The sequence below is a fragment of the Mustela nivalis genome, assembly GCF_964662115.1.
Source record: "Mustela nivalis genome assembly, chromosome: 5".
Classification (NCBI taxonomy): Eukaryota; Metazoa; Chordata; class Mammalia; order Carnivora; family Mustelidae; genus Mustela; species Mustela nivalis.
This window is the reverse complement of record NC_139024.1, coordinates 45,494,671-45,507,270: the sequence shown is the minus strand read 5'-3', so window position 1 is coordinate 45,507,270 and position 12,600 is coordinate 45,494,671. Positions and strand designations below refer to the sequence as shown.

General features: G+C 39.2%; 1 protein-coding gene across 9 annotated transcripts in view; it reads right to left on the bottom strand.

Annotated features, from left to right (window-relative positions):
- Positions 1 to 8,552: 8,552 nt before the first annotated feature.
- Positions 8,553 to 12,600, bottom strand: part of SNAP91 (synaptosome associated protein 91) — a 147,830-nt gene continuing 143,782 nt past the window's right edge. For all 9 annotated transcript variants that reach the window (XM_082730685.1, XM_082730687.1, XM_082730688.1 and 6 more), the window contains one exon: positions 8,553 to 12,303. The gene's annotated coding sequence lies outside the window, so the exon portion shown is untranslated. The remainder of the gene's footprint in view (positions 12,304 to 12,600) is intronic.

The window sequence follows — 12,600 nt, the reverse complement described above, 5'->3', positions numbered from 1 at the left end:
GATCACTGCAACTGAAAGTGTGTTGACATGAATTCTGCACACTTACATTATGGCAAATACACACATACAATCTTCATCTTAGACCCTTAGAAAATAATTCTTGGGATTTGCATAAGTTCAGAATAACTTGGTTATTATAGCTTGGTATTAACAGTTTGGAGCCTACACTTAAATTCTGAATACATATGATTTCCTTAAAATTGTTGTGCTTTCTGAAAATATAAAATTTAAACTATTTTATTTGCAGGGGTTTATTTTATTTTGTCATTCTTTCTTCTTTTCCAAGTGAATCATGAATCTTATGTGACCTCTTTGGGACCACCAAAGCACACTACCTTACTCGAAAAGTGTTACTTTGCATATTTTTCCTGTTACACTTCTCAGATCTGAAATAGAAATTGACTTCACGTAGCTAAAGAAATACACTGATGCACACTCATGATGTCTTTTGGGTATAAAGGTCTATAGTGAGTTTCTGTAGAAGAAACTTATCAGTGATTTGAATTCAAATAACTATAGTATTTACAGAACAACTAAAACTTAAAATGTGTGATTTTTTTAGGCAAATAATGTATTTCATTTTACATGTTTTTTTTTTCTTACTCAAATGGATAAACGTGTGGGCAGAAGAGACAAGATTTTTTTTTTCTTTTTTGATGTGCTTATTTAAATCCCAAATGTTCTTTTTGAAAAAAAAGACTTAAATGCATATGTGGCCAGGATCAGAGTTCCAGACAAATCATTAGCTTTTTTATTTGTAGATCAAAGGATACTTTGAAATTCTTTTTTCATAGAAAGAATCTCAGGATTAGAAGAAATCATAAAGATCATTTAGCTTAACTCCAAAACTTAGATTTTTAACTTCCCTCCATGACATTCCCTTCAAGTGGTTGTCCAGTAATAAGAACTTTACTGCTTAAATATCGGTTAGTTATTAAAATTAATTCAGGAATATAACTTACTGTTTTAGTTTAAATTATTAGTCCAGTTTGTTACATTCTGCAAAAGTTACATTATCTTGCATTTTATCCCAATTTCCACATTTCAATCACTCATACTTCTTTGACCTTTGGGTAGCAAATTGGGTATTTGCTCTTATCAAAAATGAACTATGATCCTTAATTAAGAATATTGGGGTAAGGCAATTGAACCAAGCACTGAGCATTAAAGAGATGTGAATCTCTAGCTAGAAATGGCCTGGAAATAGGATCATATATTCTTTTTTTCTTTTTTTAAAGATTTTATTTATTTATTTGTCAGAGAGAGAGAGAGAGAGAGAGAGCACAGGCAGACAGAGTGGCAGGCAGAGTCAGAGGGAGAAGCAGGCTCCCTGCGGAGCAAGGAGCCCGATGTGGGACTCGATCCCAGGATGCTGGGATCATGACCTGAGCCGAAGGCAGCTGCTTAACCACCCAGGCGTCCCTCTTTTTTTTTTTTTTTAAGATTTTTTAAATTTATTTAGTTGACAAACAGAGATTACAAGTAGGCAGAGAGGCAGTCAGAGAGAGGAGGAAGCAGGCTCCCTGCTGAGCAGAGAGCCCGATGTTGGGCTCGATCCCAGGGCCCTGGGATCATGACCTGAGCTGAAGGCAGAGGCTTTAACCCACTGAGCCATCTAGGTGCCCCACAGGATCATATATTCTTTTATGTGGTGGTGTCACTGTAACAATTAAATATATTTTGGCTACTGATTTTAAAGATTACCTGCCAAGGCTTAAAAAACAGTTTTATGTTTATTTAGTAAACATCTCCAATTAATTAATGGAAGAATACTTCTAATAAATTGATTTTTTAGAAAAAGCTGGAATTGCTTTTTCTCTAATGCCCTAATCATAAGGTTCAAAGATACTTAGGAGATCTGGTCTAATTGATTGTGAAATCATGTTCTCATCAGATGAGATCAGTGTTTTGGGGATTCGTGACTATTGATTCACTATTAACTGAGGGGAAAACCCTCTTTGAAGGTTTTCTTTTCTACTATAAATAAAGCCTAGGGAGGGAAGTTCCTTGCACACTACTTTCTAGGTTTGGTACTGGCAGTTTGATTCAGTTTGATTAGTTCAAGTGTCTAGAGCATGGTGGCCAATTTCTCTTGTAATCCAAATCTAGGCTAGTTTGCTTTCCCTCCAGGTAAGGCATTGTCTTAGCTTGGGCTACCATAAGAAAATACCATGGACTGGGGGGCATAAACAACTGAAACTTTGTTGGGTACCATCTTGCTGTGGACTCACGTGACCTCTTCTTTGTGAACATTCAGAAAGAATGCAAAACGAGCTCTTTGGTGTCTCTTCTTATAAGGGAATAATCCCATTATAAGGGCTCCACCTTCATGACCTCATCTAACCCCAATTCCCTTGCTAAGACCCCATTTCTAAATAGCTTTACATTGGCGCTATGAGATTGGGGGGGGGGGCACAGTCAGTCCACAACAGATGTCCAGACAAAAGCCTGAAGTTGTACCTGTGCCAGACGGAGGAAACCTCACAAACACAGCAGGCCGCTGAGGAACTAAGCAAAGGTTGTGAACAGCAGCTCAAGGCAACCAACCACTTTTTCACCACTTTGATCATCATTAGCTCAAGTGCTTGTACCTGGCGCAGAGGAGGTGTTCTGAAAAATATCACCAAGTACACCTCGAGGCTTCCTCTTTCAGGACATCACATTCTGTGCGAGGCTCCAAAATGCTAGAGGCACCGTCTTAACTGTATATTGCACTAAAGATACAGCTACATATTTAAATAATGGTAATATTTATTTGTAATGAATTTTATCATGGGAACACCATAGCATGGCAATTAGGGAATCAGATATTTGCCATATTCCCTCCTGACTCCTGTATGTGTTTCTGATAAAACGACCTACAGACAGACAGGAGCCAGGTACCCACAGTATCCTCACCCTCTCTATCTGCCACATAAACATTTAATCAGATCATCTCTGCTTCAAAATTGGCCCTGAAATCTTTTGGCTTGAGTAGTATTTAAAATTTTCCAGTAACATCTTAAAATCTACTTACGTTCATCAAGTAGGGACAAGCAGGCTACTCAGCATATCTACTTCAATCTACACGGCAGTCCATGTGATCATATGAGCCATGATTGCTTTCCAGCCTGGTCTTACCAAACTGAGGCCATCACATTCCCATCAGTGCTGGTAAACGTTTTACTAACACTGAAATTCAAACTTATGTCATTGAAATCCTATATGTATCGATTCATAAGCTGAAAAAGTGTGTACGCTTTCACCCAAGTGGCACAGATAAAGGGAATACTTCAGAAACTGCTCCCACAACCGAACACAGAGCTTGGAAGCTTCCTCCAGACTCTTGCTCAGCCTGATAACCACGCATTTACTTACTCTTCTATATATTTTACTTTTAATTTCATTAGCAATTTGTAATATGCTGTGCAATTAACATCTGCTACCTCGAATTTCCTTTATGGGTCATTTCAAGTGTCCAAAATATAACAAAAAAAATACAAGGCCCAAAATGAGTGGTATGAAACTACTTTTGCTCTATCTCAGGAGCCTGAGATCATGATCTGAGCCAAATCAAGACTCTGATGCTTAAGCGATTGACCCACCCAGAGGCCCTGTTAACAAAGGTTTTAAAAAAGTTTTTTGGGGCACCTGGGTGGCTCAGTGGTTTAACCCTCTGCCTTCCACCCAGGTCATGATCCCAGGGTCCTGGGATGGAGCCCCGTGTTGGGCTCTCTGCTCAGCAGGGAGCCTGCTTCCCCTTCTCCTTCTGCCTGTCTCTCTGCCAAGTAAATAAATAAAATCTTAAAATAAAAAAAAGTCTTATTTAAGAGAAATATCAGCGATCTACATAATTGACCCATTTTTATACTCAAAAGAAATTTTAACCTCAAAAATCAAGAAAAATATCTTTCCCAAATCTTTTCTCAAACCCCCAACCTCCTTCACTGCTAAATATTTGTGCATCATGAGTGTTAATGTGTTACTGCAGGTTCAGAACCCATCCTACGGCTGCATCCAAGGTGCACCTGCACTTCGCACTAGAGCCGAGAGATACAGTGACTCTGGTGTGATGGAAAACATTCGGGATGAGGAATAAAATACCTTTAATTGTCTAACTACACTAGACTGCCTTGCATAAGGTCAGCAAATATAATATGCTGATAGTTACAGTTAATTTTATAGAATTATAGAAATTTCCTGATATAAGTGAAAGAAAGAAAGGCTGGCATTTCCTCTGAGCAGAGGTCAACAATCATCTCTCCAGCAGACAGGGAGTTTGTGTGGGGGGCACGTGCTGGGAGGGTTAGGGTATTGTACCTCGTGTTCTCTGAAGCTAGTGCTCCCTGCTCCTCACCCCCATTATGTTACTTCCAAGCTTCCAACTTACTGGGGTTTAGCTAACAACCTAACGTTTTCCTAAAAACTGCCCATCAAGGAGCTTATAAACTAGGTAAGCAATTCAGGGATTTCCTGAAAGTAATCCAGTACTGATGCTTCGGGATGGTAAGGGGAAGTCCCTCTGGGTTCTAAACGCCTTCCTCTTACCAGTCCTTCTCCTGCCATTAATTGGCAGAAGGCAAGACTTCGCAATTTTTGGTTTACTTAAACTATCGCTAATGACTCAGATATCCGATCACGAAACAACATAAATCTCAGAGTATAGGAGAAAAGAATGCGCTAGTACATAGTAGATATGGGAGGAGACGTGAATTTTTTCCACCTCAAAACCACTTTAAATGGATCTACTGTTAGAAAAACTTGCAGCTAACAATCTCAGAAGACACAGCTTCAAATTTTTCAAGGATTTTTCTTTGCAATACCTACAAACTCGCTGTTTATGCTTTCTTTTAAAAATCACTGTAGGCTTGGTGCCAAGATTATACTGCCAAACAAAAGTACCATCTTATAAAGCAATTGCCTAAAAATAAAAGCATGTTGTTTTGGAGACGGGACCTTAATTTAGTATTTTGCTGCTGCACTTAGAGCATTTACTTTAAAGGGCTTTCTTTGTGGCCCGGGAAACTAAGGGACACTCCTGTACCCACCAAATGGGCAGCTGTGCCACTTCATGTAGACCGCCATGTGACTGATGTGGTTCCACGCAAGGATGTCCTGGGCGGTTGTAGGCCCACAGATGGCGGCATCTCTCTCCTGCACATACCCTCAAATGAAAGCTTGGCTTTGGGTGGAAACTATTGTATCATAATGTAACACGGACCACCTTTTTTATGAGTGGTAACTAAATGTCTCAATTTTTAGAGGAGATGAAACAAAATACTCTTTGTGGCTTTCCTAGTTTGAAGTCTTTAGAAAGTTTCTCTTTTCTAAAATTCTCTGGAATCATTTGTAACTTTTAAACAGAGCTACTCACTGTGATTCCAGTGGCTCTTTGGGTTTTCAGTGGTTTCCCTTAGCCTAGTGGTTTCCAAGTTTGGCTGCTCATTGGAATGCTCTAGGGAATTATTTTAAAAAGCGTGTTTCCATGGCCTCCCTAAGATTTACCCTGGAATCCCCCAGAGTGAGGCCCAGAGATTTATATTTGATAAAGCTCTCCAAGCACTGATGATCACGGTCATCAACGTGTTTCCTAAAGGAATCATTCCTCCACGTTCCACAGCTCTCCCTTTGTGCATAATGAGGATGTGGGTCTTTCTCTTACAGGTTAAATGTTTTCTCAGCTTTACCTGCCTTTATACATGTTCTGTAAGCTACCACAAGGATTCTGGTAATGAAAGTGGTGGTAGGGGTGCCTGGGTGGCTCTGTTGTTTGAGCATCTGCCTTCAGCTCATATCATGATCTGAGGTGCTGGGATGAAGCTCCACATCGGGCTCCCTGCTCTGTGGAGAGTCTGCTTCTCCTTCTCCCTCGGCCCATCGCTCCCTCTGCTTGTGCTCTCTCTCTCTGTCAAATAGATAAAATCTTTGGGAGGAAAAAAAAAGTGGTCATAAGCTATCAAATACATAGATAGTATTCTTTTCAGTATTTTTATAAAGTGGAAATACATTTAGCAATAACATTGTTATAATACTGTTTTATGATGGTAAGAAATGAGTCAAATTTCCAAAACTCCAACATACGCGATCATTTTACAATCTGTGACAAAATCCAAGTTTACATACTTCCTTAAAATCAGAAACTATATAATTTTTATTTATAATCCACTTCACAATGTAGGTTAGATCAATTTAATATAATTCAACAATCTTTTATTGAGTCCAACCTTAGGCACATAGGATATAGAGTGAAGTCCTAGATTCTACCCTTCCTCAAAGAATTCATAACATTCTAAGGAAGTCAGACATATATTTTAAAAAGTATGGAAAAGTATGGAAAAGGTTTTAGTATATGGTGCTGAAGGAACACATTTAAAAGGATTGACTCTCTCAGGGTAGGCACATATGAAACAAGAAAGGTTTCTTAGAGTATGTGACACATAAGTTGGGTTTTGAAGGACAAGTTGAAGTTTGCCAACCTACCAGTGGGGATTTGCAGGGAGAGGAGGGCACTCATGGGAAGGGAAACAGCCTGTGCTAATGTATGGAAGTGGTGTGTTGAGGCAACAGTGAGTATTTAAGGATTGTTGCTATAGGAGATTAGCACCTCCTACTGGTGAGGAATGGCAAGAAATGAGGTTACCAAGCTAGACTTAGAGCCTTTGAAAAGATTTCTGGACTTGAATGCAATGTTAGAGTTTTGGCTTTAACTTAGTTGACCCGGAATTGATGTAGGTTTTTAAGTTAGAGAAATGAGATCAGACGGGTATTCTGTGAAGGAAACCTGGCAGTACCTTTAAGGCTGGACTCAGGTGGGTTTGGGTAGGGATTAGACTGGAGACAAAGAGCCCAGGGAAGAGGCCGCTGGAGCTGCTGTGCTAAGTAAGTGGTAGTGGGAATGGCAGGAGAGGGCAAGGGGGGAGACTCTCTGAGAGCAGAATGCTCAGCAGAGGCAGGAGAGAATCAAGGGTGTCATGTCACGGAAGTGGAGACTTGGGAGACTAGGGAGACGGTGAGACCAGCAAGCAGGACAGAAAAACTAGGCTTGAGGAAAAAGATTAATGACTTCACTTTGAGACATACATGTTTAACATTTTTGTAGACTATCAGTAAGGTTGATAACATCCATACATAAAGAATGCAATGCCAAGAGAGTTATGAAACAAACACGTGGTTTTCTTAGTGAACTAACCCTTAGTTAATACATAGCCACCCAGTAAGCCATTTGACTATATTTTACTCTGAAGTCAATCACATAGCAACCACACCTTTGTCTCTGTTCTAAAAAACTAAATGGTTCTTTTATTTTTATTTTATTTTTTAAGATTGTATTTACTTATTTAACAGAGATCATAAAGAGGCAGGTAGAGAGAGGGGGAAGCAGACTCCCTGCTGAGCAGAGAGCCTGATGCAGGGCTCCATCCCAGAACCCTGGGATCATGACCTGAGCTAAAGGCAGAGGCTTTAACCTACTGAGCCACCCAGGTGCCCCTAAATGGTCCTTTTAATTTGGCTTTGAAGCCACGGTTTTTTCCTTGAGAAGGGATAGGGGTCCTAAAAATCTGGCCCTTAATTTACATTTAAAATTATTGCATACATGGTCACAGCTCCATTTCCCATTTTTAACAGAGTGCCAAATCCAGGTGGCCCAAAATAGCAGAGAGTTAAAAAAAAAAAATTCCAAATTTCCTTGGGATATACTTATAAGTCTTTTCAGGCTGTAAAGTTTACTTTTTGTTTAGGTTTTACTAAGACAATTATAAATTATGCAATTAATTGACTTACCCCAGAGATGTTCTCTGAAAGACAGCAATGAACCATGGGGATGTTTGGGTGTGTGGAGATGAATCTAGTACTCAAGACTGGGCTAACAGCAGAGAACACCATCATGAAAAGATGATTATCTCCCCCTCGCCTGGCTGGGTAGGACCCTTCTGTGTCCTGACCCTTCTGGGTGCTGCCGTCTGCAGGCCTGGCTTCCGTTTCAGGCTCAGGTCTCTCGCAGCCATAGGTGATTAATCAAAATTATCTCACTCTCGCAGCCCTGATGGCTACCACCTGCCCATGTCATGTTCCTTCTGGTAATATTTAACTTTGACAGTATCTTCCATCTCCAGTCATCACTGAATAGTTTTTTGGGGTTTTTTTTTTTTTTTTTTTTTTGGAAATCATTGTCAAACAAAGTATATTTATTAAACTTTTTGATCTCCAGATAAACAGACTTAACTCCATTATAAATCATTTATGATGTCAGCAACTTCCATTTAGGTTCTTAAAAAGTATCATCAGGTATTGGGAACTCTAAGAAGGACTCTGTAAGAGACTGAGTGGAACTCTGATGGGTGTTGTGCCCTGTCTGGACACCCTTTCCCAGCTGACACACTCTTCTCCCGCTCTGTGTTGAATTGTGAGTTGCAGTTTTTTAGTTTTGATCGAGACAAGAGTGTGCAAATGGGAGGTGGGGGCACAGAGGAGAGAGAATCTGAAGTTGACTCACTGGTTAGTGTGGAGCCCGATGGAGGGTCAATCTCATGACCCTGAGATCATGACCTGAGCCGAATTCAAGAGTCAGATGCTCAATGGACGGAGCCACCCAAGTGGCCCTTCATATTTTTATTTTTAAATGAATTAAAGACATTTGAAGGTTTCTGTATTTTAATTTCTAACATCAGAAGCATTGACACAAAATCCACATAAATGAGAGCTTTTGGAGGGCCTCAATAAAAAGTGCAAAGGTGCAGTGAAACCAGAGTTTGTAAAGGAGATGCAGAGTTACCTACTACGGAGTCCATTCCAGAATCCCTTTAGGCTTCAGAATTGTTTGGACACACGTGCACGGAAATGAACTCAGATGATGCAGGGCTGCAGTTCGGAGGGTTTAGTTCCGGTTAATGACCTCGTCACTAACTCCCCAACACGGCTCCCTCACAGAGGGGATCCAGATAATGCGTGCGGTAGTGAACTCTTCTGTCAGCAAGGCTGAAACTGAAATTTTCTTAAAGCCCAAGAGGATCCACAAGAAACTACCACAAAACCTGTTGCCTTGAAAACAGACCAATGTGACTTCTCTACCAAGATGACACTGATTTTTATTTTGAAATAAATAGGACTTCCTATTTATTTCTCCCTCACAAGAAACACTGTGATCATCACTGCTGGCAGAGCATGCCCCTCTTCCACCAACAAAAATATGGGGCTAAATTATTAAAGGTATCTACCTAAGAGGCAGAAGGAGGCTTTCACATAATTTTTCTTTCTGTGACTTGCCATTTCTTTTTATGTGTACTCCTTTCCTCCTCTTGCAAACCCCATGACTCCTCTAAAAAAGTCTTTGGCCTTTCTTCTTCTTCTTTTTTAAGTATAACAAATAACATAAAAGAGAACAAAGGAGACATTTTAATATGGTGGAATCACTTGTTATCATTATACCAAATAAAAAGTGACTCAATATCTTCAGCCCAAGACATTTTAATGGATGTTAGTTCTACTAGAATGAGCTGACAACTATTAAAACTCTACTAACATTTGACAATAAATGTCCATAGGAGAGTTATTCTTCAGTAGATAGAAATATGGTACTAGCTCGGCCGTGTCAGGGTAAGGGACACCTCTCAGAACTACTGGTATTCATCCTGCAGACACTCATCCAGTCTCCATGGAAGTGCTAGTCCCTGAGGATGTGAACTGGCAATGTTTCCTGCCTTTGAGCTCACAACTGGCCAGAGCAGATGCCACAGTCACAGATGATTATAAGATGGTATGTTAAGTGCCTTAAGGGCTGATAAGAGTGGGATGAGGAGTCATGACAGACAAGTGCGATTGAGCTGGACTGCTGGAGTTGGGGAGGTCACGTCAGGCAGAGGGCCCTGTGAGAGCCAGCTAAGTGCTTGGTGTCCCCTTGCCTCAGGACTGGTGTGGCAATGTAGAGAACCATGTGCACGTGCCCACAGCCTCATGCACAAACCACGTGCATGTGCCCACAGCCTCATACGCGAAGAGGTGAGGCAAGAAAGGCAGGCTCACATGCAGAAGGACATCGTGGCTAACCTGGACCCATGTTGAAAATAATTCAGATTCATTTTTTAAGCACCCAGAGCAACTCATTCAGCATCTCATACATATGACAATTGTGCAAGGGCCACCAAGAACCTCACTGCCACCGAGGCTTGAGCGTCCGATTTAAAAACAGTGCTCTTGCAGTTTCACCTATTAGGAATTTATACCATGTGGGCCATTCAATGAAGAGAAAAAGCTGATTAAAAATCCACGATTAAACTGAAAACTACTTAACGTCTCAAACACATTTCTATTACAAATGCATACAGGGTAGTATATGACCAAAATGTAATCTACAAAAATCATAATACATAACCAGATACTAGCTTCTGAAAGTTAGTTCTCGAGATACAAATCCTAGTTAGATAAGGGCAAGAAAGTTTTAGAAATAAGGATATGCCTGTGGCTGAGAAACACTTCTCTTTGGGAGCAGACTACCTTTTGAGTCATTGTCACAATTGAGTTATGGGCATAAAGTCAGCCAGGTTTCTAGATTTTTGCGTCCAAGTTTATGGGCAGACAAGTGTGTCTGTAAACTATCAAGTCTTGGAGTTCTTCAGCTTTAATGGAGAATTCTTAGAAAACTATTATAAGGCTTGCAGAATTTAAAAGAAAGTTTATCCTTTTCTTTTTTGAAATATGATGGCAGCCACCGAGTCCCAAGTTTAAAGACAGCGGATTAAAATGTTCTTTTCTCCCCCCTTGTTTTTAATTTGTTAGAAAATAATCGGAATGACGTTGGCATGAACAGCATTTCTCACTGGGACTGCTTCTAAGTTTTCAATATTTTGTATATGCTGTGTGTCATTTGAAACAGACATTTTCTCTAAAAAATAACCGAAAAGAGAAAGATTATGTTTGCATTTTCTTTGTTCAAGGTGTTTATTGCATCTCAGAGGGCGTACATGCACTGGGTTTTTAAACTGAAATAGAAAGAAATGCCATTTTGAAATTGGTTTTAGGTAATTTTTCCCCATTACAGTGTATGTTATCCCCACAGTAAATTCAGATACAACCACTTTTAAATGGTACCATACATCTATTAAATAATTTGAAAAATAGGCAAACACCTTTCCAACCCAATATGCTTTTACAAAGAGCTGCCAAGCCACTAGCAACACTGATCAACAGTGACCTCATTTATGCATCAAAATCTTAAGCCAAGCCATCAGCACAGACAGTATGACAACAAATTAAAAATTAAAGAATACAGTATGTACAGTAAAGGATACAATTCTCTGAATTAGTTCAAATTCTAATCACAATGGTACAACAAAACCTACTTTGAGCTCAGTTGAGGGATGGAAGAACACTAGTCTACAGAACACACAAAGAAATACCAAATTAACAGATGTACATAAAACCCACAATAAAACAAAAATATTTGCAGTAATCTTTAAATTACACAAATACCTTGGGGTGCCTTCATCATCATTTGAATAGCACATCTGTAATTGCATTTTCACGGACGGGATAGAAACGGACCCTTTGCTTTTCAGTGCATTTAATCAAGAATGAATAAATAGGTCAATTTAGATGCAAAACCTGTCAAATATAATCAAAATATACATTTTAATATAGTAGTGATTAAATATGGAATTCTTTCCATATGATTTTTTCATTCTTGATAAGGTAGATTCAAGGAGAAATATTTATGATGGACATTAACCCTTATATATTTTTTTAAAACAAAATTTCTGAACATATACAGTGCCACAAAAATAAACATTTCTCACAACAGTTGAAGTTCCTGTGATTGGAAAAATGTACTCCACACCGAAAAAGTTTTGTATATTTAAGAGTGTTTTCATTACTATTTGATATTATCACACTATGTTTGTAACAGAGATACAGAGAAAAAGAGAATTTATGGGAAGAGTTTAGGTTTGTCCAAAAGTCATATGTACATCAAAACCCTCAAAAACACAGACACATCTTTCCGAATGGCTCACCATACAACAGCTGCGTCATCCGTCCATGGGCGAGGTCCAGAAAAGCACTAAAGGCATCAGAAACATCCATTCATTGTTTTTACATCGTACAACACACAAATAACCCAAATACACTACAGTTTTGAGAGTAGGGATAACAGCTAAGGTAGTACACATTCCTAATGTTCACTTTCACAGCTGTGCTACACATTTTGGAAGAGAAGTTACGAGTAAGCATTGGGTTTGGTACCGGTGGCTCACTTTGAAACTCTGAGCATCAATTTTACTTGAAGTCTCCAAACTCATTATTTTTTTTCCTATTCAGTCACAAAAATTGCAGCTGTAAAGATAAAAAGCGCTTGAATTAGAAAACAACATTACACATTCCTCAAACATACTACCTTGCTTGCCATTTTACCTCATAATGACTACTTAGAGTCTTCATGCAAAAGGTTTCTTTATAACAAATGCACATTTATATACTTGTCACGATTTTCTGCTTAAAGTTTCAGCTGGGAAGAAATTTTTAGGAAAACTCTTAACGTACAGTTTTTCTTAGATAAAAATTCTATCAGCGAAATTTTGAAGTATGGATATTACTAGAAATATCCAGGAGTGAGACATCTACTATTAAACA